Here is a 12,823-nt window from a genome sequence, read left to right as displayed (position 1 = left end):
CCTTCGTCGGTTACCGTAGGACTTGTGGAGACCTCTGAAGTTGAGTAACGAAGTCTCCACTTTACACTTCCCGACAACCCGTAATATGATTACCACAGCCAGATATTAACACTATAAACACTACTCTATGATTTTCAAGTAGTTTGGGATCCATACTCCAAAAAAAAACCCACTGTGAAAGCAATGGAAATTACGAGCGCGTCTGATCGTTGCACTTGCGCTAGTTCGCTCTTGATACTGTGTCATTTATTATTCATAAAACCCCTCACACTTTATATTTCTATTACTATATCACACTTATATATATCTGGAGTCTTTCTCCATAAGTTTCCTTCAGTAGTATTAGTTTATTGTCACTGAAGTCATTCAATTTTTCATTCAGTAAAATACGTAGAGAGCCACGGATTCACTTTCACTGTTATAACATAAAGTATTTGTACTCATATTCTTATATTACTAATTACTTACATTACTATTTACATTTTCTATTCTATTTTCAATATTTACCCTTCTATTTTACTTACACTATGTTATTCACTATCACTTTCAGTAAGATAAAACGATAATACACTGTTCAGTCATGTGTACTGAACATCCATTGCTTTCACTTGCTATTTACACATTATTTACATATTATTCTCCTTTCACACTTGCACTGTCAGAACTGCTTCTGGCTGTGGTAATCAAAGAAGCAGGTAACACAGAGGGGAACCTGGCACTCAGTGCACTGCCAAGAGGTGCGTTTGTGCTCAGGTGTGCGGCGGGTGGTATGTGCACACACCTGACACCTGCGAATCACAGCCTTCCTTTTCCCTGTGGCAGGCATTAGCTCCAGTCTGTGTCGATCCATATACGCCCTCTGCTCAAATCGGTCGGGAAGTGTTCCTGGATGGCGCCTTGGAGTTGCTGCTGTCACCCTACCATATCTTTCCAGCAGCTGCTGGACACAAGTCCTGGCGAACAACCTCAGGGAGAAGGACTTGGGTGGCTTGACCTTCATCTTGTACAGGATGAAGGTGTTCAGCATCGTCATATCTACGAGATGCAGAAAAACTTTCCTGTACCACCTAGTATTCTTCCTGAGGCAGTCGATCTCACCAATCATCATGTCGGACTTGTCCACCAGCCGCATGTTGATATTGTATTCCAACACAGCATCAGGTTTCATCACAGGTTCGCCTGTCCTACGGTCGACCTTCCCACTGTCTGTCATCTCCCCCTTATGTACGGTGGTGAGCATGTGCACGACCCTCTTGTCATGCCACCGTATTGCCTGCATTTTCTCAAACTTGCGTAGGTGCACGTCTCCTCGCTGCGAGGTTGCTGCCTCTGTGAATTTAGGGAAGTGGGCACGATTACTTTTGACAGTGCCACAGGAGCCAATGCCTTGCTCAGAAAGGTATTTGGCAAGTTTCGGTGCTGTATAGTAGTTGTCTGTATACAGCACATGATTCCCACCAAATTACTTTTCAAGGAGCACTTTCACTACACAGCCTGAGAAGCCAAGGGGGTGTGTTTTATCCAGATCGACAGTGCTGGCTGAATAAATGACGAAGTCAAGGATGTATCCTGTCTTACAGTCGCACAGTACAAAGAACTTAATTCCAAAGGGATGGCATTTGCTTGTAATGTACTGAACAAACCGAAGACGTCCTCTGAACAAAACCAAGGATTCGTCAATGACAACCTTCTGAAAGGGGTGGAAGAATGACATAAACTTATCCTTCATTCTGCTCAGAATCTCCCGGATCTTCCAGGGTGGGTCGATTTAGGAAGGTACATCGTTGTCGGCAAAGTGCAGGTTTCCCATGATGTTCCGGAAGCGATCTCTGGCCATGTACTTATTGAAGGTGGGTGAGGGTAGTAAGGGGTCCATGGACCAGTATTCTTCCAACTCATGCTTCTTGGAGTGTGGCATGAGAAGCATGAGGGCAAAGAACACATACAGCTCCTGCACTCCCAGCATGGACCACTGTTGCATCTTGGCTGCACCTGTACCACTTGCAGCACGTTGTGATTCATACCTGTTGGTCTCATCACATATGTGCTGCATTACTTCGTCATCTAGGAAGGCCAAAAGGTAGTCCACACACTCAGCATTATCGTCAATAGTGAAGGCAGGCTGAACTCCTGAGGAGCTCTCATCAAACACTAAATGTTCAGGCACAAAATCGGACCCTTCCGTCCACGCGAAGGCGTCCAGGATTCCCTGTCGTGGCGGTGTAGGGTGGTTGGTGGTGGTGGTGGTGGTGGTGGGTGGCTGAGAGGCAGATTTATCAGGTTCAAGGTCACTCGGACTGACCTTGGGTTGCCGTACAGCACTAGCAGCCCTTACCCTACTACCAACTCTACTTTTACAAGTGCTGGATTTACCTCTTCCTCTACGGCCTGCCTTCACTGTTGATGCTGGTGGTGACTCCGACGACAAAGACTCCGGAGATAACTCAGCCGACGATGAGGAAGAAATGAGTGAAGTGGGGCTTGGGGAACGGGGAGGTGAATCAACTCGGGACTCATGGCGGGCTGGGTCACGCGAGGACATTGTTCTGGGGCTAACACGCCACCTTTTCACTCCCTTCCCAAATTCCCTGCCTTGCTGCACTAACGGCTCCTTTCCCTTGGAGCTAGAGAATACTTCTGACACTGAAGCATTCGTACTAGCACTTTCTGGCATGATTACCTCACCCGGCTCATCACACGATTCACCCGAATCGTCAAAATCACTGTCCATCATCACCATGGACAATTCTGCTAGGTCACGTGCCACTGCAGAGTCACTAAGTCCTTTCCTGCTTCCCTCACTACTTTTCTTGGGGGTAGAGGTCACGGGACCCTTTGCAATGGGCGCAGAGGCGGCAGAAATGGCGGGGCGCGAGTGCGACACGGTTTGACCACAGCGGAGGACAAGGAACTAAATGCCACGGCTTATCTGAGAAGGCAAGGGTTGACAGTGACACTGAGGCTGACTGCTGCTAATTTACATGCTAATTTTTTATAGGTAGAAAATCTCGGCAATACATAAAGAAATAGGTAGTTCCAGGTGAATGTAAATGTCACTTAGGCTTCTCCCTTCCTTTCTGATATATATTTTTATTACAGACATCGATTACAAGGCATAATTCAAAGGGGAAATTACCGTGGTAATGTAGCGAATGAATGCACGTGAGGTGTTGTCAGGTGATAATTAGCCAATTCCTGGTGTATAACACTATCACTTACCTTATTTTTTTTTGGTATATATTATTTTGTATAAGTATTGGGCATAGGGCTTATTTCAATGGATGAAATCTGTGGAAAAATCCGGGGGAAATTTGCATAGCGCAGCGCGGCGTGGGAGGTGAGAGGACAGGGTAATGGAGGGCAGGTAGGGAGGGGAGTCACGAAGGGGGTAAAATCGCTAAAATGTCATCAATGGATGGGAGTACAGATGAGATTTGGAGTGCTGACTAGTGTTGGACATTGGCAGTACTGATAGATGATACAAGCCACCACTTGAGAGCCCGGGATAATTCAAAATAACACAGAATCACAAAAGTGACGCTCCGCGGTATGATCCATTGTAGCCGAGCATCACGAAAGTGACCCCCCACGGTTAAGGGATTAAATAACAGAACAGAGGAAGGAAAAACAAATGAATTAAAAAAAAAAAAATCCATGCACCAGATTACTGGTGTCCTTAGTTCATAAAATATCTGTAACAGTTAGACTTGAACAGCTGTAGGTTGAAGTTTGGAGGGAAACAACTCTGGAGAAGTGAGTTCCAGAGAGATGCAGTTCGGGGAATGAAAGAATTCTGACAGGCAGAAGTTCTGCAGTATGGCTGAGTGACATTCCAGTCATGAGTGCTGCCAGATGCCCATGTAGCATGATGGAAGGCATGGAGAGGTGGCACAATTGACGCAACTTTGTCTGAGCATTTGCTATAAAAATATCTGTAAAATAATGCAAGGGAGGCAACATTCCTTCTTACATGTAGGGGATGTCGTTTGTTAGTAATAGCAGGGTTATTAATAATTCTAACAGCTTTGTTCTGAATTTTGTCTAGTTGTTTTAATGCAACCTCTTCACATCCATTCCACAAGGGTGAGCAGTGTTCAAGCTGAGAGTGCACATGACTCTTATAAATTAAAGCCAACTGCTCATCAGTGAAGAAGTTACGGACTCTGTACAATAATCCAAGTTTCTTTGAGGCAGTTTTAGCAAATGATCTGACATGAGAGGTCCAGCTGAGGTCACTGTTAAGCGAGACACCGAGAATTTCAATACTTTTGGAAATGGGAATATTTGTAGTATTGAAGGTAATATATGATTCTGGCAATACCTGTCTATTAGTAAATTGTATATATTTAGTTTTACTAGCAGTAAATGAGACAATGTTATTTTGTCCCCATTCACTGATCGTGGATAAGTCTTGATTTAAAAAGATTTCTGTACTGAGTTGAGAGTTAGAGATATCAGACTTTGTAAATGGATGTCTGAGTGTGAATGAACTATGAATTATTGAGTCATCTGCACATGAATGGATGGGATTGTGGGTGACAGACAAGAGATCACTAATATGAACGAGGAACAGGGTTGGTGCTAGACCTGATCCCTGCGGCACGCCAGCGTTAATTGAGTGGAAATTGCAAAGTACATCATCTACTTTTACTCTTCTTTTTCTGTTGCTGAGATATGAGGAAATCAAAGGAACAAAAGAGTTTAGTTCATAGCAAGGGAGTTTGGACAACAGGGAACGATGCCACACTCTGTTGAAATCTTTAGAAATATCCAGGGCTACTGCGTGAGTTTCTTCTTGTAGGTCAACTGATTGATGGATGATATGAGTCAGGAGATTGAGTATGTCAGTGGTGGATCTTTCTTGGCAAAAACCATATTACCTATCACTAATTAACTTGTTGGATTCAAGATGTTTAACTTTGTGCTTATTAATTAGTTTCAAAAACCATACCAAGAGAAGATGTGACAGCTGTTGGTCTGTATATATATATTGATAGATAGATAGGTAGATAGATACACACCTGTCTATCCACATTTGCGGGGGTTAGGGGACACAGACCCCCGCGAAAGTGGAATTTCCGCAAATGTTTGGCACGCTCCCCCCAAAATGCCTCTACAGGCACAAATCACCCCTTGTGAGCAAATGTGCCTATCTATATATCTATCTATCTGTAGCCCAATGCCCTAATCCCGCAAAGGGTGGCCACAGACAAAATACCTCCAAGTCGCTCTGTCGCCCACCATTTGACTGCCCTTCCCCCAGCTCACTCCTCCCTCCCTCATATACCTCTCAACTCCATCCCTTCCCTTCATCCTCAGTCTCCCCCTCCCTATCCCTCCTTCCACTTCACCTACATACACCCTCTTGGTCAGTCTTTCATTCTCCATTCTCTCCACATGTCTAAACCACTTCAGTGTATTTCTCCTAATTTTCTCAATCATATCCACGTCCACCCCACAACGTTCATTCACTTTTCATTCGTCAACCTGTCCCTCCATGTCACTTCACATGCTCCTTTCAGGTAACTCATTTCCACTGCTCTCACTCTCGACTTGTTCCCTTCTAGCAAGCTCCATGCCTTGCTTCCATATGTCATGGTAGGGATCACAAACTGTTGTGCAATGACTTCTTAACTTCTATACGCACGTCCCTATTTCTCATCACCGCTTTCAGTGAACCAACGACTTTCCTTCCCTGCTGTACCGTTTCAAGCACTTCATCCCCCAAACTTCCATCCTTACTCATCACCCTACCCAAGTACTTGAATGCACTCACATTCTCCATATCCTCACCACCCAACCTCACTGTGCATTCTGTGACTTAAATCCTCTCAAACACCATAACTTTACTCTTGTTTACATTAACTTTCAGATTCCTCTCCTTACACACTGTCCCAAATTCATTCACCAATCCTTGCATCTCCCATTCATCTTAACAATACTGTGTCATCAGCAAACAGCAACATTAGAATCTTCGATATCTTACCCTCATTCATTAGAGCCACCCCCACATCCACTGCCCTACCGTACACCTCCTTTACAACCCCATCCATGTATGCATTAGACAGCCATGGAGACATCGCACAGTGTGCACACACTGTACCTAGTAAACCATATGTGGGACATGAAAGCAGCATAAAATATCACAAATAGTAACAGACCCACTGTATAAAAAAGTATAATAACAAATAAGTTTTGCTTGGGTAAGGCTGTTCAGTACGAAGTTAGGATAAATATATACTTGGTGACATCCACGGACTCCTGCAAGTGAGTGCATCTCGTGCACATCCACGTGAGTGTGGGCAAGTCATCAGCTACATACTGTATTTACCCCAACTTCTTACAACCATACCCATTCAATTCTGAGTTAACTCACCACTGTCCCTGAAGTTTTTGTGGACGAACTCTGACGACTTGTGATGATGACGATGATGATGAACATGACATCAGTGATGATGAAAATGATTACCCATCCTATTACCAATGACGGATGACTGGGTGAGATGATGTGGAAAGTAACTGCATGGCATAAGGAGTCTACATGTGCGTAAACTCCACCTCATCTCCACTGCAAGCGTCATCGCCGAGTGGTGGTGGATCATCGATATCGTCCATAGAGGCAGGTGGAGAGGATGATGCGCCGTCAGAGTCAGAGTGAACAGTTCAGTGTCAGGCACGTTGAGGTTCAGGCATAGATACCAGCTCCTCAGCCTCAGAGATGCGGTGGAGGAAGATGAGTGTGAGACAGCAGCAGCAGCAAGAGGTCGTGGTGTCTTTGAGAAGATCATTGTGATAGGCAACTGAGGCCACTTCCACCTCATGTCGTCATACAGTGTTTTGTAGGGCATTATGGTCTGATCTGTGTCACTCATCACCTTCAGTGCTCTCACCATCGATGGGTCCTAATCATACAGTAGAGGAGTTGCTTTAGTTGTGTGAATGCCCTTATCATCTCCCATAGCTTTTCAAGGGTGAGGCTTTGCTGCTGCTGGGCATCGTCAGGATTCTCCTCTGCATCCTCCTCCTCGTTTGCTAACTGCACAAGCTTCACTAATTCTTCGTTGGTGAGAGCCACATCATGTTCTTCTACCAGCTCCCTCACTTCACCCTGGTCCATATCCTCAAAAACCCTTCACCACCTACAAGCCTTGCCAACTCCACTGTCTTCCTCATGGCCTGGTTCATATGCGCCTGAGGAGCAAATCCCGCAAAATCTCAGACGCGCTTCTGCCACAAAGCCCTTCAGCAGCCATTAACTGTCTCAGGGAACACATCCTTTAGACTCTCCTGCACCACCATGAGGCAATCAGCGATGGTGAACCCCTTCCAATATTCCATGACGCTCAGGTCGGAGTTCACATCCAAAGATGCACAGAGCCTCTGCATTGGCCTCTGGGTGTAATAGGCCTTGAAGGCAGCTATTACACCCTGGTCAGGAGGTTGTATCAGGGAGGTTCCGTTCAGCAGCAAAAACAAAACCTCCACATTTTCACACATACCCTCGAGTGACTGTGGGTGGCCCGGAGCATTGTCCAGGAGCAAGAGGAATTTTCCAGGAAGGTCTTCCTCCTGAAGGGAGGACTGCACCTCCATCAGGAGACAGTGGTGGAACCAGTCCAGAAAGATGGTGCTGGTGGTCCACGCATTCTTATTGTGCACCTAGAATACTGGTAGGAGGTCTTTGGTGCGTCACTTCAGTGTTATGGGATCTGTCAACTTATAAATAAATCCTGGCTTGATCATGTGGCCAGCAGCATTGGCACACATCAGTAAGGTGCAGCAGTCCTTAGCTGCCTCGAACCCGGGAGCCCTTATCTCCTCCTTCGAGACAAAGGTCCTAGCAGGCATTTTCTTCCAGTAAAGGCCTGTCTTGTCGACATTCCATACCTGCTCAGGCATATATCCTTTCTCCAATTATTTTCTTAAGTGCTTCTGGAAATGCCGCTGCTTCCACATGGTCTGCCAACGCAGATTCCCCTTTCACCTTCAGATTGTGAAGGGAGAACTAGCTCTTGAATTTACTGAACCAACCTTTGCTGGCTGTGAATTCAGGATAGGTGGTTGCAGCTGGTCCAGGGTGTGTGCTGGTGCTTGGGGTGTCAGGGTTGGGAGGTGAACTGATCATCATGTCGTACAATGCCTTCGCCTTTGATCGAACCGCATCACTGCCTATGGAATTTCCTTTCCTGCTCTGGTCATTTATCCACACAAACAGTGCATGTTCCATCTTGGACATTGCAGTGTCTCTCACTTGCAACACTTGCTTTGCTGAGGGTGGCACAGTGGATGCCAACGCCACACTGATTTTTTCCTCATTTTTCTTTATGTACCGCACTGTGCTCTTGTTAACGTTAAATAATTTCCCCAACACCAGCATAGCTCATACTCTCCCTACACATGTCTAACAATTTCACCTTCTCCTCCAGGCTTATTACTTTCTTTGCCCGTTAAGGGGTGGGCCCACCACTAAGGGATGTGGAATGCTTGGGGCCCATGCTTGTGGGACAACACAGACACTCATGGGACAGAGATATCACAAGTAAATTGCACAACTGGGAGGTAATTCTCTCACAAATTTGCACAGCAATGCATTTCTTAACTTTGAACACGTTAGCACACAATTATTGGGGACAGTACCGAGATCAAGGGAGCTTAGGCGTGGCAACGTATAGGCAGCAAAATGACCGTGACACTGGCAGGACACAGACTGAGAGGGAGACAAGAGTGTGGGAGTGCGCTGGTTTGGTGCTGGCCTGCTTTGGCACAAAATGACCTACGAGCATCCGCACGATGACACTTTGCATCCGCGAATGAAATCTCGGCTCCACAGAGGGACAATCCGTGAATGTTAGAAACCCACGAAAGTTGAATCCGCAAGCCTGGAGTGCTTGGTGTATATACAGGTATACAGTCTCTCCTCGTCTAACACGGTTTTCCCTTACATAAAAATGGTCTAACATGGTACAATTTCCAGAAGCAATATCGCTTCTAACATGGCCATTGATGAAGCTAACACGGTTTTTGACCTGGGCGGGCGGTGATGAGATGTTTTCAACGTCTACAGTCATATGCACACTGAACGAGTGAGTCGACGTAAACAGTCACTCATCACTTGCTACTTTGCCAGACAAGCTCCTGCTGAACTCCAGGAAAAGGATACCCAGTGCCAGCTGGAAGAAAAAGCCATGGATAACATAGATGATGATGTGAGAAGTATTATAAATACTGTTGACTTTGAAGGATTTTAACCAGTGTTCTTCATTCTACCTCCTCCTCTCTGGCATAGTGTGTCTCGTCTTATCCTCTCATAAGGTAAATAAAATGTGGCTTTTAATTGTAATAATACTCTTTACTAATTTTTTTAACCATATTAATGCTTTCTAGGAGGTTAAAATTGGGGAGTAAAAAAAAAAATTTTGCAGCACAAAAGGGGGGAAAAGTAGACTTTGGGCAGGGGTGCAGAAGGAAATGGGGGGTTTCAAGAGTCCCTGTAACACAAAATTTCTCTAACACGGTAGGGGCGCGGAAGCAATTAACTTTGTTAGATGAGGACATTTGTGTATATGAGTATATACATATATATATATATATATATATATATATATACAGTACCCTCGCGTCCAACATGGTAATATTGTCATGCATGGGTCCCGTGTTGGACCAAAAACATGTTGGACAAACAACAAAGCTTATGGGGAAAAATGAATTATGTCAGCAACCTTAGGAAAAGTCACCTTATATACATACCATATGCCTATATATATATTAGTACTGCTGTAATTATAATGAATGGTACTGTACTATGAATGATAACTAACCTTTCAGGATAGTGTTGGTGGGCTTGTTGGGAATGGAAGGTGGTATCTGAGACTGTAGGTAGTCCTACTGGGTCCCCAGAGGATGGCTGCTGGCATCACTAGTGGGTAATGGCTGCTGCTCCTCCTCAACCTCCCTCATAAATCCTTCGAAATTCCTCTCCCCTTTCTTCTGACTCTCGATGAATTCTAGCTTGATGGCCTGAGGGAAGTGCCGCCACTTCTTGGGGTTCTCAGAAGGCTTCCTAGGCATCATGAGCTGAGTAAAATGCAGTAGCAAGGGCAGAAAATGCAGCAAGAAAAAAGCACCGTCCAATGCGAATTATGCAACTGAGTGGCACTGTGGCAGGAGAAATTTAAACAAAACATCACGTGAGAGCAGAAGCGTTTTTCATTGGGCGACATCACGATCTTGTCACGATAGCGGTCAGGGGAGGCTACTTGATTGGAAGTTTTGATTGGTTCTCAGCATCACGGGAATGTCCAGTATGACAGTGTTGGACCAGGGGTGATCGTGCTAGAGGCGAACTCTGCGGATTTCACCCACTTCTCGGAGCTCCGTCCGTGTTATGCTTACGCACCCGTTTTACAGTACTTAAATCGTATTAAATTGTACTAATTTTTTGCTCTCCATGCTGGACGCAAATCGTGCTGGACAAACGCGTGTTGGACGCGAGGGTACTGTATATATATATATATATATATATATACATATTGTACATTTATATGTAACTCACATGATGTAGTGCTGCCTGCTTCTTTCTTAGCCTTTATCACTCTTTTTCTGTGCCTTCCCTCCTCTCTTCCTATTTCTCTCATCTTTCCTGTCACTTCTTATTGCTTTTCTTTCCTTTACAGGTGCCTCTACATTGAGTGACACGCCAAATGGTTTCCTGTGAGCCAGGAAACCATTTAAAATGCTGGGTGGTAACGATATAACCAAACCATACATGCTCCCTACGTGTCAGCAAGTGTGTTGGTGGATGGTTAGTGCCCCTCCCCATAAAACAAATAACTCAAAGTCAAATTACCACCCCTTACGGGATTATGGCATCTGACAATATATATATATACAGGTAACTCGCATGGAACACGTGGGTTTCGTTCCTACCGTGCCGTGTTAGGTGCGAAATCGCGTATATTTAAACTACTCCATATTTTGCTCCCTAGACCTCCCAAATGTGTTGTTTTGCTGTTATCTGTCACTGGTAATCACTAGAAAGCACTTTAAGTGGTTAGAAGGTGTATTTAATGTTATAACTCACAAATACAGTACTCCAGAGCAAAATTTCAACACACAAATACTGTACGTAAACACAAGGAAACATTCCGACGCCGATCATAGGTAATCATATAAATCAGGTTAACTGGTACCAGTGCTTTAACTTACAAGTACATACCAGAACAGTACATATTTAACTTAGAAATGCAGTGCTGTGATATCAAATGATTTCAGTATATAATCTGTTAGGAATGACTGGAAAAAAAAAATTATGAATACATTTTCACCTTTTTGATATATGTTTATGGTAGTTTTGTGTTATTTTTTACGTTATCGTTGTGCCCATGCTTGGAAAAGGGAGCGAAAGAGTCGAATTTTCAGTCCTAAATGAGAAAACTGCACGTCCTCCAAGGCTAGACTCTGCCACGGTAGAATAAAGTGGAGGGTCAGTCCGATTAGCAATAAGGAAGTTGTGTCACAACTTCCAGCTCCCACACCAAGAGTATGGCTAATAATAGAATCGTAATGCAGTTTCAGAACTAACAATAAGTCTAATTATTACGAATATAGATACAAAGCAGAAATAAATACGTTTACAGACGGGGAAAACGTACTTCTTCCGTCATAACATGTTCATCTTTCTCTGTCATTTTACCTTGTTATTTTCGCAATATATATTGCTGTCTCGTAAACAGGGTGGTTGTTTGTGTTTTGCAAAGGAGGAAAAAGATTGTATTTTCTGTCTGGGTCGAGATAATGGATGTAACTATGTGTGGTTAGGCATGGCCACGAGCGAAAAAATCGTACATCCACTCATCACGATACCAGGTGGTGAACTGACAGATATCACATGAGAGGGTGAAGTCAAGGTCAGTCTCATGTCCCAGATTTTCGTTCACTTCCCAAAAATTTTCACAGTTTTCTACAATTTGCATTGCATCAAATGATCCAAACCATTACAGCAAACCTGAGCAAATAGGTAAAGATACCAAGACAAAAATGTATTTTTCTCTTATTATAAGTCTATAACGAACAAACAAAAAAGGCAATATTCCAACGCCGATCATGGGTAATCATATAAATGAGGTTAACTGGTTACAAGGCTTTATTTAATGCTTTAATTGCTTACAGGTACATACCAGAACAGTAAATATTTAACTTACAAACACAGTACTGTAGAAAAGCAGTACAGTAAGAGTTTAACGAACAAACAAAAAAGGCAATATTCCGACGCCGATCATGGGTAATCACATAATTCGGGTTAACTGGTTACAAGGCTTTATTTAATGATTTAACTTTATTTAAGTGCTTACAAGTACAGTACATACGAGAACAGTAAATATTTAACTTACAAATACTGTACAGTACTGTGGAAAAAACGAACAAATAAAAAAGGCAATATTCTGACGCCTATCAGGTAAACTGGTTATAAGACTTTATTTCTTGCTTTAACGTTATTTAATAGTACTTTAAGTTGCACATAAACTTACCAGAACAGTACAGTACTCTAAATATTTAACTTACAAATACTGTGCTACTGTACTCGGGAATGTCTCACTCACTGAATAATTTCCCGCCTAGATCGTCACGTAATCAAAACAAACCGCGCGCTGCGGTGACGTTCGAGGATTTGATCTTTCAAAGACCTCTCCTGCGTTAATTTGTAGTTTTCATGATGGTTTTTTAATCTTACGTTGTCTTATATGTATCCCAGCCCTTACCGTGTATAATTGCGAGCGCGTTCCGCGAGATCGTGTACCGTGCGAGTTACCTGTACTGTATATAT

At 43.8% G+C, this 12,823-nt stretch overlaps 1 protein-coding gene across 1 annotated transcript in view; it reads left to right on the top strand.

Annotated features, from left to right (window-relative positions):
* Nucleotides 1-12,823, top strand: part of Plc21C (Phospholipase C at 21C) — a 739,135-nt gene that overhangs the window by 586,765 nt on the left and 139,547 nt on the right. The gene's annotated exons all lie outside the window — the stretch shown is intronic.

The sequence above is a fragment of the Coenobita brevimanus genome, chromosome 55 (genome assembly GCF_032717465.1).
Source record: "Coenobita brevimanus isolate Jiangsu-jjx chromosome 55, ASM3271746v2, whole genome shotgun sequence".
NCBI lineage: Eukaryota > Metazoa > Arthropoda > Malacostraca > Decapoda > Coenobitidae > Coenobita > Coenobita brevimanus.
The sequence above is the reverse complement of the archived record's forward strand: the minus strand, read 5'-3'. Positions and strand labels throughout refer to the sequence as shown.